Source organism: Heterodontus francisci, unplaced genomic scaffold (genome assembly GCF_036365525.1).
Source record: "Heterodontus francisci isolate sHetFra1 unplaced genomic scaffold, sHetFra1.hap1 HAP1_SCAFFOLD_1272, whole genome shotgun sequence".
Taxonomy (NCBI): Eukaryota; Metazoa; Chordata; class Chondrichthyes; order Heterodontiformes; family Heterodontidae; genus Heterodontus; species Heterodontus francisci.
In genome coordinates this window covers 68,166-81,855 of record NW_027142199.1, presented here as the reverse complement: position 1 = coordinate 81,855, position 13,690 = coordinate 68,166, and the positions used below count along the sequence as shown (strand labels likewise).

The 13,690-nt window shown below is 43.8% G+C and overlaps 1 non-coding gene across 1 annotated transcript; it reads left to right on the top strand.

Moving 5' to 3' along the window:
- The first annotated feature begins 1,374 nt into the window (after positions 1 to 1,374).
- Positions 1,375 to 1,456, top strand: trnas-gcu (transfer RNA serine (anticodon GCU)). The gene has a single exon. It is a non-coding gene; the product is annotated as a tRNA-Ser (tRNA).
- The last annotated feature ends 12,234 nt before the right edge of the window (positions 1,457 to 13,690 follow it).

Below are 13,690 nucleotides of genomic sequence, written 5' to 3'. Positions count from 1 at the left end.
TACAATGGCCAATTTACCTATCAACCTGCAAGTCTTTTGGAGGTGGGAGGAAACCAGAGCACCCGGCGGAAACCCACACAGACATAGGGAGAACTTGCAAACTCCACAGAGGCAGTACCCAGAACTGAATCCTGGTCGCTGGAGCTGTGAGGCTGCGGTGCTAACCATTGCGCCACTGTGCTGCTGTTGGTGTTTTGATAAATGAAGGAAGTTCCCTCCACCCATTTTTTTTGGACAGACAGTGTGGTATAAGGATGTAAAGGGTTAATGCTGAAGATAGTGGGATCAACCCCTCCCACTGTCAGAGTGATGATAGAACAGTCACATGAGATGAAGTTTGGGAGAAGAGAGAGCAGCACCAAGGATGCTAGCTTAGCAGGCTTAATGAGTGTGTATAGAGTATTGTGCAAATTAGAAAAGAGTTCTTAGTTCTTTCAGCAGGAACTGTGTCCAGAAAATATCGAGAAACTCACAATTTTATTATTCAGGAGTCGGAACACAGATATTAATTCCAAGTGACAGTTCTGGGACCAATTAACAAAAAAAGTAGAGAATAATATTGCTCACTGATTGAAATCCCCCAGTGAGGAGACAGTTAAACAGGTGATCTTTTGGGGCATCCTTCGATCCAAGGTTTCAGCAACATTTAATCTCCCTTTTTGGTGAAATTCTCTGTTATTTGCAACTTTTTTTATCAGCTTTGATGGGCGAGTGAAAAAACTGAAAAGATTGAACAGTTCCATCCTTTCTTTTCTTCCTTCTTCTCTTCTTTCCATCAGTTTCTCTTTTCTGTCCCAGATCAATATAATGATGAGAATCCCAATTTAATCTGCTGTTTCTGGTGTTTTATCCATTCCAATCAAAATTTCAACATTCCAATCAAATCTATTTGTTATTCCACAGTGTCTCTCCATGTGTTTTATTCTATTGTATTCTCTCACAGTCTGTTTGATGATCAATGTTACATCTCACTCTCTGTTCTGGTGAAGATCAGAAGCAGTGATATCTGTTTACACCACCCGACAAGTCGGCCTGATGCTGTGGCTCGCTGATCATGTGGGGTTAAAGCAATTCTTCCAGTCAGTTAGTTCAGTTTTCATTTCATGAGAAATTCGGTCATCATGACTTCATCAGTGACCTAATGGTTCAGGTGTCTGAGTGATGTTAATCATGATGTGATGAAATGATTGTATGTTCCAGTCTTTCCGTGGTGGGTTTTCACACTGAGTAGAAACGTGTTGGACATGGTCTGGAAATGTTTCACACTGCTCCATTCCCAACTTCATTTACTTACAGAAGAGATATTTCCATCATTCCACAGCTGGCTGCACAGCCAGAAGCTGTGCTGAAGGTGACAGCTATGTCTCTACAACTGACAAGGTGGCCGAGAGGTTAAGGCGATGGACTGCTAATCCGTTCTGCTTTGCACACGTGGGTTCGAATCCCTTCCTTGTCGCTAGTTTATGAGCTGTTTCATGTATTATTTATGTTGGGTGAGCTTATGTGTCAAGTCAGCCTCGAAACCTGTTCTTGTCAATGTCCAGACAGTGATTCCAGAATTTGTTATACTTTATTAAAATTGAGACAGACAATTGGAATTCTTCACCCAAACTGCACCGGAATGAAGATCAAATAGGGATCACGAAACGGAGCAGGATTTTTCCTCCCCTCCTTCCTTCCATCATTACTTTCTCTGGATTTGCACCAAGTGAAAGACAAATGGGAAAAGCAAATGGCGAGATGCAGAAAATTATCCTTTGGCAAGAAATTTATTTTCAAATCTTCTTGATAGATTAAGTGAGTGAGCAATGCTTTGGCAGATGGAGTTTAAAATGAGGGGTCATCTACTACCTACGATAGATCAGAGTGTTTTTTTGTAAGAGGTGAGATGTTAGAAACGGTTGAGGAGCAGAGACCCGAATACTGAATTGATAAAAGCTGGTAGAAAATAATGTGAAAAGTGAACAGAATCTGAAGATTGGAACTCATGGTGTAGTGATATAAAGCTCTGTGCTCCTGAAGTATATGTCCAAGCCCAGATTGTGGGGAATCTGTGGAGAGTGATTTGGTTTTTATTCATTCTTGGGTGTGAGTATCGCTGATAAGGCTAGCATTTATTACCCATTCCTATTGCCGTTGAGAAGGTGGTGGAGAGCTGCCTTCTTGAACTGATGCAGTCCATATGGTGCAGGAACACCCACAGTGCTATTGGGGAGGGAGTTCCAGGATTGTGACCCAACAACAGTGAAGAAATGGCGATATCGTTCCAAGTCAGGATGGTGAGTGACTTGGAGGGGAACCTGCAGGTAGTGAGTTCCCATGCATCTGCTGCGCTTGTCCTTCGAGGTGGTAGTGGTCACGAGTTTGGAAGGTGCTGTTGAAGGATACTTGGCGAGTTGCTGCAGTGCATATGGAGATGGTACACACTGCAGCCACTGTTTACTGGTTGTGGAGGGATTGAATGTTTAAGGTGGCGGGTGAGGTGCCGATCAAGTGCGCTGCTTTGTCCTGGATGGTGTTGAGCTTCTTGAGTGTTGTTGAGTGGGATGTATTCCATCACACTCCTGACTTGTGCCTTGTAGATGGTGGACAGGATTTGGGGTGTCAGGAGGTGAGATACTTGCTGCAGAATTCGTAATCTCTGACCTGCGCTTATAGCCACAGCATAGATGTGACTGGTCCAGTTACGTTTCTGGTCAAGATGTTGATGGTGGGGGATTTAACGATGATAATGCTTCTGAATATCAAAAGGTAGATTTTTTCTCTCTCTCATTGGGGATGTTCACTGCTTGGCACTTGTGTGGCCAGAAGGTTGCTTGTCACTTATCAGCTCAAGCCTGAATGTTGCTCAGGTCTTGCTGCTTGCAGGCACAGACTGCTTCAGTATCTGAAGAGTTGTGAATCATCATCTAACATTCCCACTTCTGACTTATGTTGAAGAGAAAGTCGTCAATGAAACAGCTGGGATGTTTGGGTCTACGACACTACCCTGAGAAACTCCTGAGGAAATGTCCTGGGCTGAGATGATTGGCCTCCACTAACCACAACATCTTGTTTTGTGCTAGGTATGACTTCAACAAGTGGAGGGTTTTCCCCCTGATTCCCATTGACTTCAATTTTGCGAGGGATCCTTGATGCCACACTCACTCAAGGGCAATCACTCTCACCTCTCCTCTGGAATTCCAGTCTTTCGTCTCTGTTTGGACCAAGCTGCAATGAGATCATAAGAACAGAAGATCGGAAGAACTCATAGCAGGAGTAGGCCATTAGGCCCCTCGAGCTTGCTCCGCCATTCAATAGGATCATGGCTGACCTGATCATGACCTCAACCCCACTTTCTTGCCTGCCCACATAACCCTTGGCTCTCTTGTAGATAAAAATCTTGAAGACATTCAATGACCCAGCCTCCACTGCTCTCTGCGGTAAAGAATTCCAAAGATTAATGACCCTCTGAGAGAAGAAATTCCTTCTTAAATGAAAAAGCCCTAAATCTGAAACTGTGTCTCCTAGTTCTAGATTCCACCACGAGAGGAAACATCCTCTCAGCATCTACCCTGTCAAGCCCCCTCAGAATCTTATATGTCTCAATACGTTCTCCATTCATTTTTCTCAACTCCAATGAGTATCGGTCCAACCTGCTCAACTTTCCTCATGAGACAACACCTTCATCACAGGAATTAATCCAATGAACCATCTCTGAACTGCCTCCAATGCAAGTATATCCCTCCTTAAATAAGGAGACCAAAACTGTACACAGTACTCTAGGTGTGGTTTCACCATCACCATGTACATTTGTAGCAAGACTTCTCTACTTTTATACTCCATCCCCCTTGCAATAAAGGGTAACATTCCATTTGCCTTCCTAATTATTTGCTGTACCTGCATGGTAACTTTTTGTGATTCATGTACGAGGACACCCAGATCCTTCTACACCGCAGCATTCTGTAATCTCTCACAATTTAAATAATATTTTCCTTTTCTATTCTTCCTACCAAAGTGGATAACCTCACATTTTCCCACATTATACTCTATCTGCCAAATTATTTCCTGGAGTTGAGAGACCCTGGCAGAACCTAAATTGAGCATCGATGATCAGATTATTGCTAAGTGTGTGGTGCTTGATAGCACTGTTGGTGACATCTTCCATCACTTTGCTGATGCTTGATAGTGGACTGATGGGGCGGCAATTGGTCAGATTGGATTTGTCCTGCATTTTTTTTGTGGAGAGGGCACACTTGGGCAACTTTCCACATTGTCAAGTAGATGCACGTGTTGTAGCTCTACTGAAACAGCTTGGCTGAGTGCGCCGCTAGTTCTGGAGCACAAGTCTTCAGTACGAGTGTGGAAGTGAGCAGAAAGGCATGGCACTATGCTTAATGGGAAATATAGCCAAATTAGGAATAGTAGCTTTGCTGAGCTTTGATTTTAAGTGGCAGAAACCACAATGAAATAGTTAAAAGTAAAGGCAGAGCGTGTGAGACTGTAAAGACAAGCCGACACTGGTAATTGCAAAGACATCTGTTCTTTATGGCCTGATTGTGTGACTCCCTGTGGTTTGGAACAAATGGACTCCTGTGAATCAAATGATGTCCATCCCTGTGTGAGTGATAAGGAGTGCTCGGCCCCTCTTATCTTCGTGAACTGCCACTACTTGATGTAGCTGCAGACTGCATGAAACACTCAGGAATGTACACCTAACAGAGATAGCAGGATGCGCCGCAATTACTTGTCACAAGGTAGAGACAGACTCATGATCCATGTAGGGAGTGAGACTAGAATGATTATTGATGATTCCTATGCTCTTGCTAATTAGCTTGCTTGTCCGCTTTGTTTTATCTTGCTGGTACAAAACAATATTTTATTAGTAACAAGTATGTATTGAAAATGGAGTGTATTGGAACCTCAGTAACAGATGTACTGCATGTCACCACGTGGGTGAAGTCGAATTGTATCGCACTGATTGGTTAAACAAGGGGGTATAGCATGAATCTTAATGTATAAACAGTAGTACCTGTATCAAAAAACTTTACTTACTCTAGTGGACCAGACAGACTCTGGGTGGAGTCAGTGTCGTTGCATTAGAGTAAGTCAGCCGGCTAAATGCGCAAATAAAGTAATTGATTTTACCTACACATCCGACTCAGTATATTTAATGAACCAGACTGAAGCCAAAAAGAACTCAGATTTACACTAGAGCCGGAATGTTGTTAGGGCCCATAGTCTTTGCTGTATCGAGTGCCTTCAGCTTTTTCTTGCCATTATGTGGAGTGAAGCAAATTGGCTGAAAACTGGAAGCTGTGATACTGGGGACCTCAAGAGGCCGAGATGAATCATCCACTGAGCAATTTCTGACTGAAGATGGTTTCAAATGCTTCAGCTTCATCTTTTGCACTGACGTGCTCGGCTCCACCAACATTGAGGATAGGGATGTTTTTGGAGCCTCCTCATCTGGTTCGTTATTTAATTGTCCTCCACCTTTCATGACTGGATACCTAGTTTCTCAGGGCAGTGTCCAAGGCCCAATCATCCTCAGCTGTTTCATTGATGGCTTTCTCTTCAACATAAGTCAGAAGTGGGAATGTTCGCTGATGATTCACAACTCCTCAGATACTGAAGCAGTCTGTGCCTGCAAGCAGCAAGACCTGAACAACATTCAGGCTTGAGCTGATAAGTGACAAGCAACATTCTTTGATCGGATCCTGATTGAGATATCCGTGCGTGGAGCGGTGGGATGTATGGAGAGTGATTCTGAAGAGGATGTCTGAGCCTGGAGGGCAGAATCTGTGGAGAGTGGTCCTTTAAGGATGTCCGTGTCTGGAGATTTAGGATCTCTGAAGAGGGTCTCCGAGCCCATAGTGCTGGGATCAATGGAGAGTGATCCTGAAGTGGGTGTCCGAACCTGGAATGGCGGGATCTGTGGAGCGTGATCCTGACGAGTGTGTGTAAACCTGGAATGGAAGCTTTCTGTAGAGGTACAGGTGGAGGCCATTCATTCCCAGTATTTTATAAAGGTTTAGCATAACTTATATGCTTTTACTCTGTGCCTCTATTAATAAAGCCAAGTGTCCTGTTTGCTCTTAGCTACCTTTTCAATCCTTCTAACATTGGTGTACATTGTCTCTCTGCTCCTGCACCCAGTTTAGAATTGTAACGTTTCATTTATATGGCACTCTTCCTTCCAAATTGTATCACTTCACACTTCTCTCTGTAAAATTTCATCTGTTATGTGAAAGCCCATTTTACCATTTTTTTTAAAGTTCCCCTGAAGTGTGTTACGATCACTGGCATAGGACAAATTTCCTGAGCATTCTTTGATGCTATCTCCATAGACAGAGCAATCTTTTACGCGAGCTCAAATGCAGGATTTTGTGTGTTTAGTATCTTATTTCACCCACCAATATAAGCACAAATATGTCACGTAAATCCTGTTCACTGCAGTCCCTGCTGCTGTTTGCTGCCTATATTTACAGATTTTTATCTCAACCTCGTCACCATGTTCTCTAATATATTCAGGGGGCATCAGCAGAGAAAATGTTCAACAAGCATGGCAAGCGCAAGGAAATGTTTATTTATTTCATTATGTCATGAACATAATATACAAATTTTGACATGTGTGAATCATCAATATGTGTCTTCATAAATGGAACCCCGTCACAATAAACACTGTCACCTTTCAATGTTTAGCAGACAGGTTTGGCGGCCTGATGTGTGTGATTCCCATATTAATGTGTTTGTACAAAGTTCGGGGAAAGATGGAGATACGAATAATTTACAGGGAAATCTTTTAAGCATATTACCACATCTCTCACTCACAAGGATCTGCAAACACATGGATTCCAAAAGAACCTGAGTACAAAATCACCTAAAATAAACACAGCCAGAGAGACTTGCAATAACCTGTAGCTCAGGGAAAGTACATGATGTTATGGAAGGGATTCTGTTTCTTCTGTTAAAATATTTTTTGAAGAAGTCATAATCAAACTGAATAAATGTAGGACCAGTTCTTTTTCAAGAGAGCACCAAAAGAGCCAATTTGGCAACTATGTTTACTGGTTGTCACATGATTCAAGTTAAATATAGAACAGAAACCCTGGTAACCGGGAGAAATATGGTTAGTGAAGTCAGTCATGCCCCTTGATTGGACAACCTTGGCAGCAGCAGCGCAAACCTAAGACAGCAGAAAACTCACAACCTTTGGTTGTAGCAGTAAGTGTGTTTTACCTGCTGGAGTGAGCAGCTGATAAAGTTAACCTGAAGAATCGTCAAGGAAGGAGAGAAGACCACAACCCAGTTTGTTTTCCAGAAAATCTTTAAAAGACCCTGAGAAGTCCACTGAGTTAATTCATCTTGTCGCATGTCTTTGAAGAAGGCCTGCTAAAATTAATTCTCAATGCCTTCTGAAAAGAACTGTTCTAAAATACCCGAGTGACCTGTCTACGTATACTCGGAAGTTAGACTGTATTCCAGTTTTGGAGCAACATATCTCATCTGATGATTTCTTCAAAAATGAGCAAATAAACAGCCCAAGAGGTTTTATTTGTCTGTAACAGAGTGCTGAATTTTAAAAAAAATCCCTTTTATTTTTTCAGCTATCCGGTGTGTGTGTGTGTGGCTCGAAGATAAAAAAAAGGACTTTAAAAGTTGTTCAAGGTGAAAAAGGAACTTTTAAAATTTCCACCTGTGTGTTTATGCTTTACTTCATGACTAGTTAAAACTTGTTCGACAATAAATGGATAATTTTGTTGTTCATTAAAGAAACCTGGTCAGTGTCTTCTATTCTGGGAAAAATAGAGTATATGATTGACTGTATCAGTATGTGGGAAAAGTTCACATAGATGTTGTGACCTGTGGAGAAGTGGGATGAGAATACAGAGTGCCCTCCTCTGCCCTTAGTTGTCACAGCACTTGTGATCTGGCTCAGCAGCTTAATTGGTTCGAGTGTTTGTCTAATAATCAGAAAATCTTGGATTCATATCATGGCTTCAAAAGTTTAGCTATCAATCATTTACATCCATTTTCTTGTGAACTTTAACTTTTCTTATGAATTTCATTCACAAAAGAAAACAGCTCAGTGGTTGCCTTTGTGAAGGATGTGAGTTTGAAATGGCTGTTCCTGCTCGTACAGATGTCCAGTGCTAATATTTCAACGGCAACTCAATCCCCTACAATTTCTTTGAGAGCAATGTGTTTGCAGTTGCATTTAACCTGGAAAACAGCTCAACATTAATCTCACTGAAGGAAAGTGTGACCGTGTTGTATGTTTCAGAGTGTTTGTGTCATTTTGTGTCTCTTTTAACCAAGACTATAACACGACGCAAAGGGGAGGGTTGATCCGAGGTTTAGAATATATTATCATTCAGGAGTAAGAAAAATCAAATGGAACAAAATAATAAAACCCAGTCGCCAGATTTGAGAATCTGTAGATCCGCTTTGGGAAAGTGAATCAGAGCAGAATGAAGGGTGAACTGTCCGACTGCCCAGAAGAGATGAAGACACAGCTCAGTCAGCACGTTCCCCTGGTTTATGATGCTGGAACATTCCTCACACAGAAATTATTCAATCAATATTCATCTGCCAAGTCGGTCTGAGGCTGTGCCTCTCTGATCATGTGGAATTAATGCAATTCTTCCAGTCAGTGAGTTTAGTTGTCATTTCATGAGAAATTCGAAGTCATCATGACTTCGTCAGTGACCTCATGGTTCAGGTGTCTGAGTGATGTTAATCATGATGTGATGATATGATTGTATGTTCCAGTCTTTCCGTGGTGGATTTTCACACTGAGTAGAAACGTGTTGGACATGGTCTGGAAATGTTTCACACCACTCCATTCCAAACAGGCCATGACCTGATGTGATGGAAATTTCATTTACTTACAGAAGCTGCATTTCCATCATTGCACATCTGGCTGCACAGCCAGGATCTGTACTGTCCAAACAGCTGACAAGGTGGTCGAGAGGTTAAGACGGTGGCGTGCTAATGCATTTTGCTTTGCATGTGTGGGTTCGGATCCCAATTTTGTCGTTAGTGTATGAAGTGTCTCGTACATTGTGGTGGGGGAGCTTTTGTGGAAAGTTGGCCTGGAAACATGTTCTTATCAGTATCTCGCTGGTGATTCCAGAATTGTTTATACTTTATTAAAATTGAGACAGACAATCGGAATTCTTCACCCAAATTGGACTGGAATGAAGATCAAATATGGATGACGAAAAGGAGGAAGATTTTTCCCTCCCTCCTTCCTTCCATCTTTACTTTCTCTGGATTTACACCAAATGAAAGAGGAACGGGAAAAGCAAACGGCGAGGGAGCAGAAGCAGAACATTATCCTTTGGCAAGAAATTTATTTTCAAATCTTCTTGATAGATTAAGTGAGTGAGCAATGTTTTGGCAGATGGAGTTTAAAATGTGGGGTCATCTAGTACCTACGAAAGATAGATCAGAGTGTTTTTTATAAGTGGTGAGATGTTAGAAACTGGAGAAGCAGAGACCCATGTGCTGAATCACTAAACACTAACCGACTGGTAGAAAATAATGTGAAAGGTGAATGGAATCTGAAGATTGGAACTCACGTTGTAGTTATATAAAGCTCTGTGCTCCTGAAGTAAATGTCCAAGCCTGGATTGTGGGGAATCTGTGGAGAATGATTTGTTTTTTATTTATTCTTGGGTGTGAGTATCGCTGGCAAGGCTGGCATTTATTGTCCATCCCTAATTGCCCTTGATAATGTGGTGGGGAGCTGCCTTCTTGAACTGCTGCAGTCAATGTGGTGTAGGAACACCCACAGTGCTATTGCAGAGGGAGTTCCAGGATTTTGACCCAACAACAGTGAAGAAATGGTGATATAGTTCCAAGTCATGATGGTGAGTGACTTGGAGGTGAACCTGCAGGTGGTGGTGTTCCCATGCATCTGCTGCCCTTGTCCTTCGAGGTAGTGATGACGGGTTTGGATGGTGCTGTCGAACGTTACTTAGCGAGTTACTGCAGTGCATCTTGTAAGTGGTACACACTGCTGCCACTGTGCTCTGGTGGTGGAGGGAGTGAATGTTTAAGGTGGTGGGTGAGGTACCGATGAAGAGGACTGCTTTGTCCTGGGTGGTATTGAGCTTTTTATGTGTTTTTGGTGCTGCAGCTAACCAGAAAAGTGGAGAGTATTCCATCACATTCCTGACTTGTGCCTTGTAGACAATGGACAGGATTTGGTATGTCAGGAGGTGAGATACTCGCTGCAGAATTCCCAATTTCTGACCTACGCTAAAAGCTGCAGCATAGATGTGACTGGTCCAGTTTAGTTTCTGGTCAATGGTAACCCCCAAGATGTTGTTGGTGAGGGATTCAGTGATGATAATGCTGCTGAGTATTAAAAGGTAGATGGTTTGATTCTCTTTCATTGGAGATGTTCACTGCGTAGCACTTTTGTGGCAACCAAGTCGCTTGTCACTTATCAGCTCAAGCCTAAATGTTGTTCAGGTCTCGCTGCTTGTGGACATGGACTGCTTCAGTATCTGAGGAGTTGTGAATCATCACCTAACATTCCCACTTCTGACTTAAGTTGAGGTGAAACTCATTAATGAAAGAGCTGAGGATGGTTGAGCCTAGGACACTACCCTGAGAAACTCCTGAGGCAATGTCCTGGATTGAGATGATCAGCCTCCACCAACCATAATCATCTTGCTTTGCGCTAGGTATGACTCCAACAAGTGGACAATTTTCCCCTGATTCCCATTGATTTCAATTTTGCTAGGGATCCTTGATGCCACACTCACTCAAGGGTAATTACTCTCACCTCTCCTCTGGAATTCCACTCTTTTGTCTCTATTTGGAACAAGCTGCAATGAGATCACAAGAACAGAAATAGTAGCAGCAGGAGGCCATTTGGCCCCTCGAGCCTTCTCCGGCATTCAATAGGATCATGGCAGATCTGATCATGGCATCAACCCCACTTTCTTGCCTGCCCCCCATAACCCTTGACTTCCTTGTAGATAAAAATCCAAAGATGAACAACTTTCTGAGAGAAGAAATTCCTCCTCATTTCCTTCTTAAATGGAAAATCCCTAATTCTGAAACTGTGTCCCCTAGTTCTAGATTCCACCACGAGGGGAAACATCCTCTCAGCATCTACCCTGTCAAGACCCTTCAGAATCTTATATGTCTCAATACGATCACCTCTCATGTTTCTAAACTCCAATCAGTATAGGTCCAACCTGCTCAATCCTCCTCACAAGACAACCCCTTCATCACAGGAATAAATCCAGTGAACCTTCTCTGAACTTTTTTTAAAATTTCCAACATATACTTTATTCGTTAAAAAAACTATAAAAAGATACATTACAAAACAGTTCAAAAACAGCACCAAGTCAACAATACAAAGATTGCAAAGGAGATCAGTTTCCTTCAGTACAGGAGTGAATTGCCTCACAACCCTTCCATTTCATTTTACCTGCCATGTACTTTTTGCAGCAAACAAATATTTTCTGGAATAAAAACAAGAAATACTGGAACCACACAGCAAATCTGGCAGCATCTGTGGAAAGAGAAGCAGAGTTAACGTTTCGGGTCACTGACCCTTCTTCGAAACTGACAAATATTAAAAATGTCACAGGTTATAAGCAAGTGAGGTGGGGGTGGGGCAAGAGATAACAAAGGAGAAGGTGCAGGTTGGACAAGGCCACATAGCTGACCAAAAGGTCAGCAATATAAAAGGTTGTAAAAAATGTAAAAAAGCAAAAAAGAAGAAAAAAGAAAAAACAACTAAAAATGAAAGTAAAATGGGGGGCTGTCATGCTCTGAAATTATTGAACTCAATGTTCAGTCCGGCAGGCTGTAGTGTGCCTAATCGATAGATGAGATGCTGTTCCTCGAGCTTGCGTTGATGTTCACTGGAACACTGCAGCAATCCCAGGACAGAGATGTGAGCATGAGAGCAGGGGGGAGTGTTGAAATGGCAAGAAACCGGAAGCTCAGGGTCCTGCTTGCAGTTCTGCAAAACGGTCACCCAGTCTGCGCTTGGTCTCCCCAATATAGAGGAGACCACATTGTGAGCAGCGAATACAGTGTACTACATCGAAAGAAGTACAGGTAAATCGCTGCTTCACCTGAAAGGAGTATTTGGGGCCTGGGATAGTGAGGAGAGAGGAGGTAAATGGGCAGGTATTACACCTCCTGCGATTGCAGGGGAAGGTGCCATGGGATGGGGACGAGGTGGTGGGGGTAATGGAGGAGTGGACCAGGTTGTCGCGGAGGGAACGATCCCTTCGGAATGCTGACAGGGGAAGGGAGGGGAAGATGCGTTTGGTAGTGGCATCACGCTGGAGGTGGCGAAAATGGCAGAGGATGATCCTTTGGATATGGAGGCTGATGGGGTGGAAAGTGAGGACAAGGGGAACCCTGTCACGGTTCTGGGAGGGAGGGGAAGAGTTGAGGGCAGAAGTACGGGAAATGGGCCGGACACGGTTGAGGGCCCTGTCAACAACAGTGGGGAGGGATTCCTCGGTTGAGGAAAAATGAGGTCATACCAGAAGCACCGTCATGGAAGGTAGCATCATCAGAGCAGATGCGTCGAAGACGGAGAAACTGGGAGAATGGAATGGAGTCCTCACAGGGGGTAGGGTGTGAAGAAGTGTAGTCGAGGTAGCTGTGGGAGCCGGTGGGCTTATAATGGATATTGGGAGACAACCTATCCCCAGAGATGGAGACAGAGAAGTCGAGGAAGGGAAGGGAAGTGTCAGAGATGGACCACGTATGGGTGAGAGAAGAGTGGAAATTGGAAGCAAAGTTGATAAAGTTTTCCAGTTCGGGGCGGGAGCAGGAAATGGCACCGATACAGTCATCAATGTACCGGAAAAAGAGTTGGGGGAGGGGGCCTGAGTAGGGCTGGAACAAAGAATGCTCGACATATCCCACAAAAAGACAGGCATAACTAGGACCCATGCGGGTACCCATAGCGACACCTTTTACTTGAAGGAAGTGCGTGGAGTTGAAGGAGAAGTTGTTCAATGTGAGAACAAGTTCAGCCAGGCGGAGGAGGGTGGTGGTGGATGGGGACTGGTTGGGCCTCTGTTCCAGGAAGAAGCGGAGAGCCCTCAAACCATCCTGGCGGGGGATGGAGGTGCAGCGCGATTGGACGTCCATAGTGAAGAGGAGGCGGTTGGGACCAGGAAACTGGAAATTGTCAAAATGACGTAAGGCGTCAGAAGAGTCACGGATGTAGTTGGGAAGAGACTGGACCAGCGGAGAAAAGATAGAGTCAAGATAGGAAGAAATAAGTTCAGTGGGGCAGGAGCAGGCTGGCACAATGGGTCTGCCGGGACGTACCCGTTTGAGGATTGTGGGAAGGAGGTAGAAGCGGGCTGTCCAGGGTTGCGGGACTATGAGGTTGGAAGCTGTAGAGGGAAGATCTCCAGAGGAGATGAGGTCAGTGACAGTCCTTTGGACGGTGGCTTGATGTTCGGTGATGGGGTCATGGTCCAGAGGGAGGTAGGAAGAAGTGTCTGTGAGTTGGCACTGTGCCTCTGCAAGGTAGAGGTCGGTACGCCATACAACAACAGCACCACCCTTGTCTGCAGGTTTGATGACCATGTCGGGGTTAGACCTGAGAGAACGGAGTGCCTCAAGATCAGAGGGGGACAGGTTAGAGTGAGTGAGGGGGGCAAAGAAATTGAGATGACAAATGTCTAGCCGACAGTTTTCAATGAAG